The following is a 15,075-nucleotide window of genomic DNA, read 5'->3' as shown; positions in this document are numbered from 1 at the left end:
GGAAATATCTAGTGGCTTCCCATCTCACTAACTCACAAATCCAAACTCTTCAAGTTGATCTACAAGGTCTTCCATTATCTGGCCCTAGTAATAACTAATGCTTTAACATGACTATGCTTTTCATTACCATCATTACTTCATCTTCTGCCACAGAGTCTCTGAACTTGCTGTTCTTTCTGCCTAGATGCTGTTCCCTGAAATAGTCCTATAACGTGCCTTCTGACTTCTTTCATGTCTCTATTCAAATGAAAGATTTTTCCTGACACCTGCATCTTACTCTTCAACATTATCCTCCATTCATTTTTTGTTTTAAAGAGAGAGAGAGAGAAAGAGAGAGAGACAGAAAGCACAAGCAGGAATGGGGGGCAGAGGAAGAAGGAGAGAGAGAATCTCTAGCAGTTTCCACACCCAGGGCAGAATCTGACGTGGGGCTCAATCTCATGACCCTGAGATCATGACCTGAGCCAAAATCAAGAATCAGAAGCTTAACCAACTAAGCCGTTCAGGTGCTCCTGTCCTCTAATTTTTAAAACCTCAGGGCTCATATGTCATTATTAGGCATTATATCATTTATTTATTTATTTTATTATGTATTTGCTTATTGTCTGCCCCACCACTCCCATGAGGGCAGAGACTCATCTGTTCTGTTTTCTGCTATACTTTCAGTGTCTAGAACAATTTCAGAAACATGATGGGAAACAAATAAATAGTTTTGAATAAAATAAATTACTAATCGAACATGAGTAAAGTATTTCTTTAGTAAATTACACATGACTTATAATATGGATGCTGTCAGTCTCAATGAATTCTCTTGATTTCCTAAAATCCTCAGCAGAATTCCTACACAACTGGCTGGTGATAATGGACAAGGTTCTGGAGTCCACTCCCATTTGTATTAGCAACATATCACTTACATACAAATGCAAGTATAACTTACATTAATAGTAGCTAAATATGAACACTAAACAGACCATTTTGAACTATAAATTAATAAAATATTATCAATAAATCTAAAGGCACATAGAGCCAAAGAACTTTAGAAACTAAAAAAATACAAAGAAACCACACAGAGAAAGCAAATGATTAGTATTCACACATGTGGTAATCAGCCAATCACAACCACATACCATTATATGTGGTAATCACAAAACCAAGGTAAGAAAAGATCAAGGCCAACTCATTTGATTCACCTCCACATGACCAACCTACACAGTTTCCACAGAAAATAGAGAACTTACTGGGGCCATCTCTTGTCTTTCCTCTAGAGTTTTCAGAAGATACCATGAGGTCTGCTCACTAAAATTTTCAGTGACTATGTCCAGGAAGAAACATTTCGGAGGACTCACTGAATGACAACATAATGAATCCAGGCTTCCTCACATACCTTAAAAGGAATATAGGTGTTCTTTAAAAAAGTCATCCATAAATATCAAGGTAATTGCCCTTTAAAAATCCAGGAACTTAAAGAATCTCACCATGAGTCACTTTCACAAGCACTCTGTGCCTTTTACTTCTGGTCAAGGATCAGGAGAATCATGAGATAATGACAGGCAGATGCTCAGCTTCAAAGACAAATACTGGGGATTTCTCAAGGACAATCCCATCTCTTGAGCAGCTTCAAGTGCATTTAAAAACTAGGCATATGCACAGAGATAAACACACACACACATACACACAAGTGTGTAGAATCATGCTAACTCAGATATACCATAGGAGATTACAGGATCATTCATGCATTCCTCTAAGTTTTTTTTTTTTTTTTTTTTTTTTTTGTTTTCTGATTTACCACTTTCATGTTTTGGAAAGGATATTTAGATTAATATATCTGAAAATTTGGGTATTTGCCCATTTGGGAAAGGTTCAATCATAGAAAAGCAGGTTGTTAAATTACACCAAGGATTTTTCTACCTTTTTATCTTTCATTCATATTTCCCATATTTAGTGAGAGCATAATCATAATGTCCCCCCACTTCAGCCTGGGCCCTTTGAGGTGCCCATTACCAAAGAGTTACTATGGGACCATACAAACTCTTGAGCTAAAGGAACACCGGGCTGGCTCAGTCGATAGAGCACGTGACTCTTGATCTCAGGGTTATGAGTTTAATTGCTATAGGTGCGAATAAAACAGGGAAGGAAAATAAAGTGTTTCCAGTGTTTTGAAAGGTTACACTATAAATATGGTAATCAGGGAAGACTTCACTGAGAAGCCAGGAGATAAAATCTAAAAGACGTAAGGGACCAAGTCATCCAGATATTTAAGAAATAGTCTTCTAAGTGGAGGAAACAATTTGTACAAAGGGAATGTGCAAGAGACATGTCAAGGAAGAAGTGTCAGTGGCATGAAGTACTCGAGAAAGACATAAATTTAGAGAGATTATAGAAGGTCAGACTGCTTAGAGCCTTGTAGGGCATCCTAGTGATTTTGACTTTGCTCTGAGCAAAGTAGAAACTCAGTGAAGGATTTTGAACAGAGAGGTAAATAATTTTTTTTAAAGGCTCACTCCAGCTGCTATATAGAGAATAGACTAAAGGTGAGGGATGAGATGGAAGACAAAAAAAAGGAAGGTTGGGGGCGCCTGGGTGGCCCAGTGGGTTAAGCCTCTGCCTTTGGCTCAGTTCATGTTCTCAGGGTCCTGGGATTGAGCCCCGCATCGGGCTCTCTGCTCTGCGGGGAGCCTGCTTCCCCCTCTCTCTCTCTCTGCCTACTTGTGATCGCTCTCTCTGTCAAATAAATAAATAAAATCTTAAAAAAAAAAAAGGAAGGTTGGATAAAAGGTTATTGCTATAATCCTAACACTGGATAATGATGGCCTTAGAACACTTAGGGGAAGCGATAAGAAGGACCAAGATCCTGAATATTTTTAAGACAAAGCTAACAGGGTGAAGTACAGACTGGATGTGATAGGTATCAAGATTGACTCTAAAGCCTGTGGCCTGAGCACTTACAATATGGAATTTTTATATGTCCATGGAGATCAGAAAGAATTGACAAGAGGAAGTTAAGAGTGATGGGAAATATGGACATCCTAACTGTGAGACACCAATTAAAGATTCAAGTTAAAGGAAAGAACCAAGGGAAAGATTAAGGGGATTTACAGCATATAAATGATATTAAAACCATAAGAATGAATGAGATGACTCGGGAATTAAATCAGAATGGAAGAGAGATGTAAGGACTGAGATTTGGACCACTCCAAAATTAAGAAGTCAGGAGTTGAAGAGGAACTAGTAATAGAAAATGAAAAGAAATGGCCCATGAAGTGAAAGGAAAACCAGCTTTGTCCTGGAAGACAAGTGAAAAATAATTCAAAGAGGAAGTGATATCAACTATGCCTGATTTTACCCATAGTTTAGGTAAGAAGGGGACTGAGTATAAGTCTTGGTTTCAGTGACAGAAGATCTTAGTGTCACAGACAAGGGCAGTTTCTGTGGAAAACTGGAAGCAAAAGCTTGACTCAGAATAAAATGGAAATAGAGAAATTAGAGATAGGAGCATAGTTGACTCTATATTGAAAATTTACTATAAGAAAGAGAAAAATAGGGGCAGTGGTTGAAAGGGCGTAATAAGACCAAGAGATATAACTTTTTTTAGTGGGAAAAGAAAACAAAGGACTCAATCCATATTTACACACTGATAAGAAAGATCATTTTAATAGAGAGAAAATTGCAGAAAGAAGAGCATTTCTGGAGGAATATCCTTCTGGAACGGGAAGAGCTAGCTAGCCCTGGCCTTCCCCAGGGGCAATCCCTCCATGGTAACAGCAGAGAAAGTAGAATATGTGGGCCCAGAGGCTAGAGATTGAGTAGATGATGTAATGGGAATTTGCAGAAATTCTCCTCTAGTTGCCTCTACTTTTCTCAGTAAAATGGGAAGCAAGATCATCACCTGATATAAAGTTTCAAAGAGTAAAATTCACAACATATTCAAAGGAAAAACAAAAATAATGTCCAGAAAGCAAGATCCAGGACCTGCTATCTGTTTAAAAACCAACGTCTGTACAAGGGCTCAAGACAAGACAAGATGTGTTGATGTACAATCTGATGTACAATTTGTCTCTTTACACAGCCTGCCAAGAGACAGAAATGCATTCAGAGATGCACTTAAAGGAAATGAAACTCACTAAAGCTAAGTCAGATCTGGCTGTTCACTTCTGCCTCTAGTCTGTCTAGCTTCAACCATTACCACCAGTACGTTTCAGTTTTACCAGCAAGTAGGTCTTGTGTACTTACACATGTTTATTTGGAAGTGGAGGAGGCATGTGAGGAATGGAGAAGTATTATATTATTTGTTTTTAATGAGGACTCCCCATTTACCAGGCTTTTTATATTTCTGTTACAAAGTCATCAATGCAACTTTGCACAAAGTATGTTACATTTCAAAATTGGCCTAAAGTTGACTGCTTTTACATTAACTGGAATTTTCTCATACTTTAATGGAGAAAATTGACATGTTCCCTTTTGAATTAGAGCGAAACAGGTGGCATATGGACATAACAAAAAGATTTGTTGTGAATGAAACGAATCACATTCTGTAATAAAACTAGGCGTATGAAGATTATTATTCCATATTCCACATACTTAACTATATAGGTTATTTCTTGAACTCTGATTTGCTTATTCATTGATGCAGCAAATATTTATTAAGTACCTACTGTATACTAGGTACATAGTATACAACAATGAAGAAACAAAGATCCTTGCCTTCATGAAGCTTATTATATTCGAGAGGGAGAAATATAGATAATAGACAATTAACATAACAAATACAATGTTTAAAATGTAAGAAGGTCCTCAGTAAAATGAGAAAAAGAATGCATCAGAGTAGGAAAAATGGGAAGAGAGTTTGTGATATAAATGGTGTGGACAGAGTAAGTACCGAAAAACTAACATTAGCAGAAAGATTTGTAGCAGATGAAGGTGAAGCCATATAAGCTCTCTGGGGAAGAGAGAGCCAAGCAGAAGGAACAACAAATACAAAGGTTTGGGGGCGGGGGCGGGGTGAGGGGGGTGTATGTGGAATGTTCCCAGCAGTGTGCAGGGGCAGCATGAGGGATGTGAATGCAGAGAAGAGAAGAAAGGACTGGCTACATTAACTGTAGGGCTCCATGTGACATGAAAATGTGGAGCTCTTTGTTCAAAATTATTAAGAATTTCAAAATAGGGGTGCCTGGGTGGCTCAGTCTATTAAGCATCTGGCTTCGGCTCAGGTCACGATCTTTGGGTCCTGGGATCAAACTCCACATCTGCCTCCCTGCTTGGTGGGAAGTCTGCTTCTCCCTCTCCTGCTCCCCCTGCTTTTGCTCTCTCTGTCTCTGTCAAATAAATGAATAAAATTAAAAAAAATAATTTCAATTTCAAAATAGCTCTAGCAGAGACTTAAACTGTGCATCTATACCTTCTGAGCACAGGGCCTTGTGTGACTATACAGATCACACACCCACGAAGCTAGCTTTGGTCAAATAGGAAAGTGAGGGAACATATTCGGGGGGGGGGGTTCTAGGCCCTCCTAAGAACTTTGACTCTTACTCTGAGAGAAATGGCACATCACTAGAGGGTTTTAAGCGATTTAACTTACAGCATCCATGTTGAAATTAGTTTGGGACCCCAGGTGGAAGCAGTAGGTGGATTAGGGGACTATTCCAATAACCCAGGTGAGAGGTGATAGTGGCTTGGTCCAAGAACAGTGTTTGTAGAGGGGGTAAGAAATTCCAGACTCTGGATACATCTTGAAGATGAAACCAACAAGATTAGTGATGGGTTTTACGTAGGGAGAAAGAAAAACTTCGAGGAATGAAGAACGAATCCAAGGTTTGTGGATTGAGGAACAGAAAAACAGGAGTTGCCATGAACTTAGACAAGGAAGTGTGAGAGAGACAGATGGGGCCATGGTGGAGACACACATCAGGAGTTCAGTTCTCAACACGAAGTTTGAGATTCCTCTTAAGACATTTGAGTAGTGGAGACAGCGAGCTGGCCATTGGCTACATGAGTGTGGTATTTGGGAGAGTGGTTAGGCTGGACACAGAAATGTGGAAGTAATCAAAAAACCCTGAATTCTTCAGTGTAACCTGAAGTAAAGGTCTCAACTGATCTAGATTCTCCAAAAGCTCTAGATGAATCAAAATTCTTCTTTGTGTGCCACATTGATCTTGGCTAATGACATCTTGTACCATTTACTTTTTACTCCATTTCCCTTTTATTACAAAGGGTTCACCCGCCCTCATGTAACTTCATGGCTTGGCTGAAACTGAACACCAAAGAACTGGAGAAAACTATTTCTAAATATCACAATTAGTTTTCTGTACCAGGCATTGACTTTTCTATTTGATTTTTAGAACACACTATTTTTTTTTTAATCTCCAGAATGGCCCTTTTGTTACAGAAGGGTATAGAAAATATTCATCTATTACATATATAATGTCATCATTAATTTAAAAGCAGAAAATAAATATTCTGGCTTAGGAATGTTAACTATAGGTTAAGCAAAGGCTGTACCTTATTTTTGTGAGTCAGTGAGAAAAAGGAACTGTCCAGGGATGAATGGGACTAACAGTGGATGGTGTCTGGCCTTTTACTTGTACCCAGTGAAAGAGTTGGGTTTTCTGTTAGTTTTAGGAGTTGCTTGTGGGAAATACAGAATAGTAGGAGTTGTCTTTCCAAAGAAAAGGCATCACGAATCTCTACATTCAAACAATGCTGGGCGATGACCTGGGTGTCAAAAGGAGGACCTGGGTGTCAAAAGAAATTGGAGTGAGAGGCATTTTCGCTCAGCCTGTTCAGAACCAAATCCATAATTCCCACACATTTTCACATTCCTACTTCTCCCAGGAGAGGTAGTTTAAAGAGAATTTAGAGCCAGCCCAGTTAGCAGGACCCCCATCAACTCTTGAGGGGTGCCCTCAAGAAAGGGGCTGCCAGAAATGGGTAAAGACAGGAAATACCAAAAAGGGGGAGCAACACAGGACAGAGGAGGGAAGGAGGGGCTATATGGCGGCTGTATGTGAAGCACCTCTTTGAGGAGCTCAGAATTAATTTGAGAATAATTTATAGGAGAGGATTGATATTCAATAATTACAGTGAAGGAGGGTGAGAGTCACCATAGTTTACTTCACTGTTTATTATGCATGGTGTCATTTTCATACCCAGCTTGGTAAAAGAGGCATGTACATATACATTCTCATTCCAAATGGGGACTGAAGAAGGACTGTGTATTTATCAGCTGATTTCTTTGAAATTGGTTTCCTGGCAAAATGTTCTGCTGGCTCAGGAATGTAGCACCACATCGTTTCTCTAAGTCAAGTGAACTGCGTCCTTCTTTCCAGTCTTCTGCCTGATCTCCTTTTTCCTGCCCTTTGTCACAGTGGGAGGAATGGGTGGAAAGGGAATTTTCAGAATTGGAATATGAAAGGAATACGGATTTCCATTCCTTAAAGGATACTTTATGCCTCACTTTCCTCTTGTACTTCAACAAGAGGGAGAAAACCTAAAGGTGTTACTATTTAATAACTCAATAGATATGGGTTGTAATAATGTTGGCAGCGCTGATAATTTCAATGTAAAACAGAACTTATTTTTTTCCTGAAATTTGCATTAAACTTATTCTCAGTTTTGAAGACGGCCTCTATTTTGGGGTTTATGAGTGAGTGGAAAAAGGTAAATTCATCTAACACATAAACGGAAGAGAAAATGTGTCCCTTTCATGTCTTTAAAAATATAATTATGTCCTCCAGGTTCAAAGTGAGTATAACATGAGTAATTATTTAATGTGTTTGATAACAAGACTCTAAAAACATAGAAAAACATTTTAAATTATGTAATGTGAAAAGAACAAAACTACTTTAGGATTAGATCATGTACGTGTTATTTGTTCCTTCTGCTAATTCATACAAGATAGAGTTTCTCAGTCTCAGCACTCTAGACACAGGAGCTGGATAATGTTTTGTTGTGGGAGGCTATGACCTGCATTGTAGCACGGTGACCATCACCCCTGACCTCTCACTATTCCCTGCTCTGTCATGCTAATAAAAAACATCTACTGGAGGTGTGAAATGTCTCCTGGGTGACAAAATCACCCTTGACTGAGAATCAGTGACACAGACTCTACTGCTTCACAGAGAGAACTAAATTCATTTTCATAATGTATTTTGTTATTCTTTCATTTTGAGCAACTACTTTGAAGTCATCAATCAAGAATCAAAATCAAATCAAAAACTTTGCCAAAAAGATCAGGGAGGAGGGTTAGGGTGGCTGGGTTATGGACACTGGGGAGGGTATGTGCTATGGTGAGTGCTGTGAATTGTGTAAGACTGATGATTCACAGACCTGAAGCAAATAATACATTATATGTTAAAAAAAATCATATGAAACATCTTATCTCCTAAACTTCTGAATGACACCATGCACACTATCATCTCATGCAGCATACAAATTATCAGATATGTCAGTGTCATATTCCTGCCCCGTATAGATGACACATTTGACTAAGCTACTTCCTTCTTCAGAAACTCAACAGCCTAGAAACAACAAGTAGCAGGCGACTTTTTTGTTCACTCAGTAGGATCTACGTCTCACTAAGCTGGGCAATTGACAGGAAGACCACAGAATTGTACCATAGATTTGCCTTTTATCTGTTTTATCTGTTTACAGATAAGAGCTTAACTTTGAGCACACTATGCCATGGACATCTTTTAATACAATTGTTTTTCACGTCAGACTTTTAAAAAGCTTTGTGTTCCTTGCTTCCATTTCCGTTTCATATGGGGAAAGTAGCAGTGGGAGACTTCTAACTGGATCATCAACAAATCCAAACTATTTGTCCACTGCATTCTCATCTCATTTTATGCTTGAAGAAAAGCTACCGTTGGACAGAATTCATGCACAGAAAGCATTTCTTATGAGGACTGTAAGAAGAGTCTCTGAAGCAAAGCCAATTTTCAAGACTAGGTGAACAAACCTCTTATTTTGAACAGTATCTGGTATAAGATAATACCAATAATTGTCACAGGTTTTGATTAGTCCTTACAATTCCTAAGTTTATTCTTGTTGTAGTTGAAGTTTGCCCGTTTTGCTGACTTTCTTCCATTGTATATGTATGGTCTCAAAAAAATAAAAACATGAAAAAATAATGGACAACTTGATGTTTGGAAGCAATTCTGAGACAATGTCTCATTCAACAGATATTTCTTAACTTCCTCTACTTTTTATATATTTTTTCTAGACCTCCCACACTTTTGAAGGCATATTCCAGACAAGAATATCCAGGTGGTGGCATTTCCAAGAAAAGTGATATAAATAGAAAAAATATTTTTTAAATTTATTTTCATGTTTTTTAATGAGAAAAAAAAAAAAAGAAAGCATTCTTCCTCTCCTCATAGGGAAGCAGATGGGAAAATAGAGATGCAGTTAAGAAGTTGATACACTTGGGGCACCTGGGTGGCTCAGTGGGTTAGAGCCTCTGCCTTTGGCTCTGATCATGGTCCCAGGGTCCTGGGGTCCTGGGTCTTGGGGTCCTGGGATTGAGCCCCGCGTTGGGCTCTCTGCTTGGCGGGGAGCCTGCTCCCCTCACCGTGCCTTCACCTCTCTGCCTGCTTGTGGTCTCTGTCAAATACATAAAATCTTAAAAAAAAAAAAAAAACTGTTGGGGAAACTTTATCAGATATTGAAACTAGTGGATTTTCCTGTGTTCTGCAAAGAGAAACTTCTTCATCCTTTTGAAAGTTTTCAATTTCTTAATTTGATTTTTTTGGTGAAGGCAAAAGGATTTATTAAGAAAAAATTTTCCTCTTTAATTAAAAAAAAAAGTATTCAATAGTAACTGTCTGAGGAAGAGGAGAAAAAAGGAAAGAAAACAAGTAAAGCCACAAAGCCCCAGCTGTGCTTAGTTCCTGTTCGCTCAGTGCAGCTTGTGACGTGGACTTTTTGTATTTTGAATTCGCAAGTTAGAAACGTTCATTCAGAGAGGAAACTGGCTTTAGCATAATCTGCAGAAGAAAATAGCATTCACAGAACTGTTATTTTAAAAAGGTGCACAGAAATCTGTATTTCTTATTTAAATGAACTTCACCTTAGCTAGAACTAGCTAGAACAGGGAGATCAATATATGTATTTTGTGGTAGGTAACTTCTGATTTTAAATTTGAACAAAGTTTCATAAACAATTATTAGAACCGAGAAAGAGTCAAACATCAAAACCTGAGCAGCTGAGAGATTGGGGTCTAACTGCTCAACACAGGGGAGCTGGAAGGAGGAGCCTTGCTTTGCCTTAGCCTTGCTTTGAAGTCCCTGAGCTGGGAATCCAGTGTTCTTGTTTAACCCCAACCATACTTCTGGAGTGAGACTTAAGCAGCTCTAGTTGTAACATCGACATTAAAATTGAGATCCCTGAGGCTAATGTTGGGGAGGAAAATTTTTCATCGATCCTTCTTGACTCTTTGGCCGGTAAACTGATAGAAGGCAAATTAACAGGATAAAACCAAATTTGATCATGTATATACAGAAGCCCCATAAGAACATGAGACCCAAGGACAATTTGGGTAATTGAGGTCTATATGCCATCCTGAGGTAATGGGATAGGGGCCTGGGGCTTCGAAGGGGAGGAGGGTAATTCACAGGAAAATAAAAAGAACAGGTGTTCGGTATCTCCTGCGTAAGAGATAGGTCATTCGGATAAGAAGTTATCTCTGGTAATAGTTTTCGTTTGGGGCCAGGCTCCCTAACTAAATTCATTTGGGCAGTTAAGGAAGAGGTAAAAGGTTGTTTTTTTGAGTTGGCTGGGTGTTTTGTTTTGTTTTGTTTTTAGATCTTATTTTATTTATTTGTGAGACAGAGAGAGAGAGAGAGTGTGTGTGTGCTCACAGGCAGGGGGGAAGGGCAGACGAGAGGGAGAAGCAGACTCCCCGCTGAGCAGGGAGTGGTCCACATGGGTGGACGCCAGGACCCTGAGACCATGACCCTAGCCAAAGGCAGATGCTTAACTGACAGCCTCCCAGGGACCCCAAGTCTGCTGGGTCTTGACTGCCTTCAGCTCAAAATAATCCACTGCCAAAGTGGTCTATTTTGGGGTTGGGCATTTTGCGTCTCCTCCATCATACCTTTGAAGCTTCCCCTAAGAAGTTTCAGTCCAGGGGCGCCTGGGTGGCTCAGTGGATTGAGTCTCTGCCTTCAGCTCAGGTCATGATCTCAGGATCCTGGGATTGAGCCCTGCATCGGGCTCTCTGCTCAGCCAGAGCCTGCTTCCCCCTCTCTCTCTGCCTGCCTCTCTGCCTACTTGTGATCTCTCTCTCTGTCAAATAAAGAAATAAAATCTTTAAAAAAAAAAAAGAAGTTTCAGTCCATAGGTAGTTTGTTTCATCTGATCAAACTGGTCTCTTCTTGTCCTGAGAACAGGTCAGTTCAGGTAAACGGGATGTGTCCTCTCAGGAGGTGGTGATGCAAATGCATTTCCGAGTGAGACCTAGGGCACAAGCAATCGGGTATTTAATAAGACGCAGGTCTATGGAAACAAAAACACATGGTTAATGACTGTGGTTAATGACCAGACTATAATCCTGGCTTCTGAGTTCTGAAGGCAGTCCATTGAGAAGATTGCTAGCTGTCTGGTTTGAAGCATCTCAGATGTCATGGAGGCCAGCACTGAGAGTCTGACAGATTTTCCTGGTTTGCCGTTTCAATGTCTCTGGTGATCTTTCTGAGGAGCCATACAGCAACAGGCAAGAAGACTGTCCATGCATGAGCTATTGTGGTGATTTCTCTTAAGTTTCTATCAAGTTGTTCACAATTAATATTGAAGGGCTTTGGGGGGGAAAGGACAGCTTTTGTTCTTAGTGATTCCAAGCCAAAAAGGTGGGAGAAAATTGGATATGTTCATTTGGAGAGTTGTAGCCAGCTATGAGGTAACTGGAAGGATTCAAGATCCAGTATAAAACCTCAAAGACAATGAATATCACTAGAATCTAATATCCAAAAGTGTATATAATAGTGATGAAGGATAGTTGGAAGTCAGGGGCCCATGCCCTAAGAGGAAACCACCCTTAAAAGGACTTTACACCACCCTGGAAGGAGCCCACCACCCTTTCCCATGTGAGAGGTAGATGACAAAAACCTGAGTTGGTGACAGGCTCAGGGAGGGTTAATCAGATTAAAATGGCCGACAAACCCACAAAAAACCCCTAGATTGAGAAACTCTAACAGCAACTGTCCCCCCTTGGGAGCTTTGTGCTACTACTTCGTTATTGCTCAATAAACCTTGCTTTTCTGCCCACTACGCTGTCTGGTCTACATCTCCATTCTTCGAAGTCACGTGACCAAGAACTGTGGGCACCGATGAATAAAAAAATCTTCTAACAACAGTTCCTACTGAAACAATTTTTTTTCTCTCAAACCATCCTTGTTTCTATCAAAGATAGCCAACTGAAGACTGATGTGTTTGCAATTAAGTCTAGTTTTAAGAAACGTGGCATGATTATTTTATATAAGTGCAGCAAGAATAGTGATTGACCATACAGGCTTTGTTAAATCTGCTTTGATGGAATTTTTCATGAGAAACCTTAATCTGAATTTTTAAAAGCTTCTCAAGGCTAAGAAGTCACGCCAAGGACTCACCATCAGAACTTGCTTTTGATGTCTATAAATTTGGATGAATTCGTCTCTTCTTGAAGTGCCCCAAAGATCTTAAGATTCCTGAACCTGTCAGGAAGTGACTTTCCTTACTCACCTGATAAGACTGCTAGGAACTCTGTAAGGGAGGTACCAGTCCATTTTTTTTCCAAGGGGCTTTATCAGCTCCATAAAGTTCACCTTAGTTCCGTAAAGCCATCTGGTCATATCTGAGCATATGAGTATGTCTCTGCAATATGACATTCTAGTCAAAGCCTTGATGATATAACCAATGTTTCCAATTGTGTCCTGTTACAAGAAGAACAGATTCTTACTTATGTAAATAACTATATTGCCATGAAAATAAGAATACTCACTAGGTTTCCAAATTCCAGAGGGATCCGATCAATTATTTCATCTTTGTCCACAAAAATACATCTTACCAAATTGTTGATAGCTTAAGAGAAAAGAGATTTCCTTAAATTTGGAAGAACAAAGAAGAACTGGCAATGTTTCAAACAAAAGTCATAATAATTACACTCTGCTCCTCAGTTTACTCAGTCCCATGTAATTAACACTTGTCCTGTTTGAATCCAGTTTTCCACCCGTTCTGGAAATTCTTACCCATCCAGATTTCATAGTCTTAAAGTCATCAGAAATCTGCACTGGGCAAAAGGCCTTTTCTTGAATCTCCTTGAAGGTGAAATACTTTTTCAGGAACACTCTGGCAAAGTACCAGTATAAAACAATAACTGTCTGTAAATGAACAAAAAACTTTAAATGCCCATTCTTAAAGATCTGATGAGTTCATCAGGATGGAATTGACAAAGAAAACTTGGTTATTTCTGTGACATTCAACATTTTAAGGTAATAACTAGAATTGTGACTGATAACATTATACCAGGACATATCAGATTTTTAGGAATTTCGTACAATTTCTAATATATTATAACATGTATCCACATAATATGGCCTAAAAACGCTTATCATCACTTTCCATGTAGCTTAACATACCAAATAAGCCTAAGTAGAGTAACATCTCTCTTTTTATAAGGAGAGAGAACAAATATTTTAAAATGTTTCAGGAACCATCTGGAAATTCTTAAATTTAATTTGAAGTAAAAAAAGACTTTATTTAGAATTTGATTTGGGGAAGTTTGTCAGAAAATATTAAAAGAGTTAGAGACTTGACTAAATAGAATTATAGCTCATTATAAAATGATACTTAATTATCTAATGAAAGTGACAAGATTTTAAGGGCAAATACAAGAGATTACATGGTATGAACAAAACCAATAAAAGACCTGATAAAGCACAGAAAATTATTTTGATAAAATAAAATTTTTGCTTTCTAGTCAGATTACTTAAAAGGTAAGGAAACTTTCATAATCTGTTATTAAAAGCAGACCAAAAGTGCAAGAAAATGTTATCTTCTTTAAGAGAGAAAAAAAACTAATTCTAATTTTATACCAGCTTACTTTTGACATTAAAATGTATTTAATTTAAATTTATTCTAACCTTAGCCAACTCGACCACACATTAAAATTTCTTTCCAAAGATTCCTTCTCCACAAACCTTCTACAACTCTTTTTTGTCAACAAAAATACATCTCCATTCCTCATAACTTCTTTTACTAAAAATACACATACTACTTTCTTAGCATGGGAGATTTTTCTCTTATTATTTCTAGTAACTTTACACATATTAATTAGAATTCTTAATCCTTGGAAATCATAATTTCTAATGAAAACTAGAGCAATTGTGAACTGTTATGCCAGCATTGTTTAGATTGGCAAATTTATTAATACAATTCAGAATTTCTAAAGACATGGTTTCTCATAATACAAATTTTGTTTAATGTAGCACAAAAATATGTTTACGAAAAGGCCCAAGTATCTTTTAGTTCCTCTGTAAAAGGAAGCAAAAAAAAAAAAAAGGATAAACCTATGTTTGGCTATTATTTCAATATTTTATCTTATATGGAAATGATCTAAATATTTAAATGACTATCCATCATTTGATTAAGCAATACTTTAAGGTTCCAGATTACCAAAAGACTGGGGAAGATTTCCAAAGTTTACCTAAAAATTCTCATCACACTTAAACATCCATTTAATTTATCTGGTCTTAACAATCATACTCATACTCCTAAAGATTTTGTTACTGGATTTCTTTTCCTTTAGTGCCCACACCACTTTGAAGAATGAAGAGGTAGACCAGACCAAGATTGGTGGGCAGCAAAACAAAGTTTACTGAGTGATAATACAAAACTCTTAAAGAGAGAGGGGACCCAAGAGGATTGCCAGCAGAGTTTCTGGGTCTAGGGGTTTTTATGGGATTGTTGGCAGTTGTTTTAATGTGATTAACTCTCCCTGCGTGCTTGTCAACCCATCAGGTTTTTGTCCTCTACCTATCATGGGAAAGGGTGAAGGCTCCTTCCAGGGTGGTGTAAAAAATCCTTTTTTTTTTTTTTTTTTTTTTT

This window comes from Enhydra lutris, unplaced genomic scaffold, assembly GCF_002288905.1.
Source record: "Enhydra lutris kenyoni isolate GAN:26980312 unplaced genomic scaffold, ASM228890v2 scaffoldscaffold25, whole genome shotgun sequence".
NCBI lineage: Eukaryota > Metazoa > Chordata > Mammalia > Carnivora > Mustelidae > Enhydra > Enhydra lutris.
Note: the sequence above shows the minus strand (reverse complement) of the source record.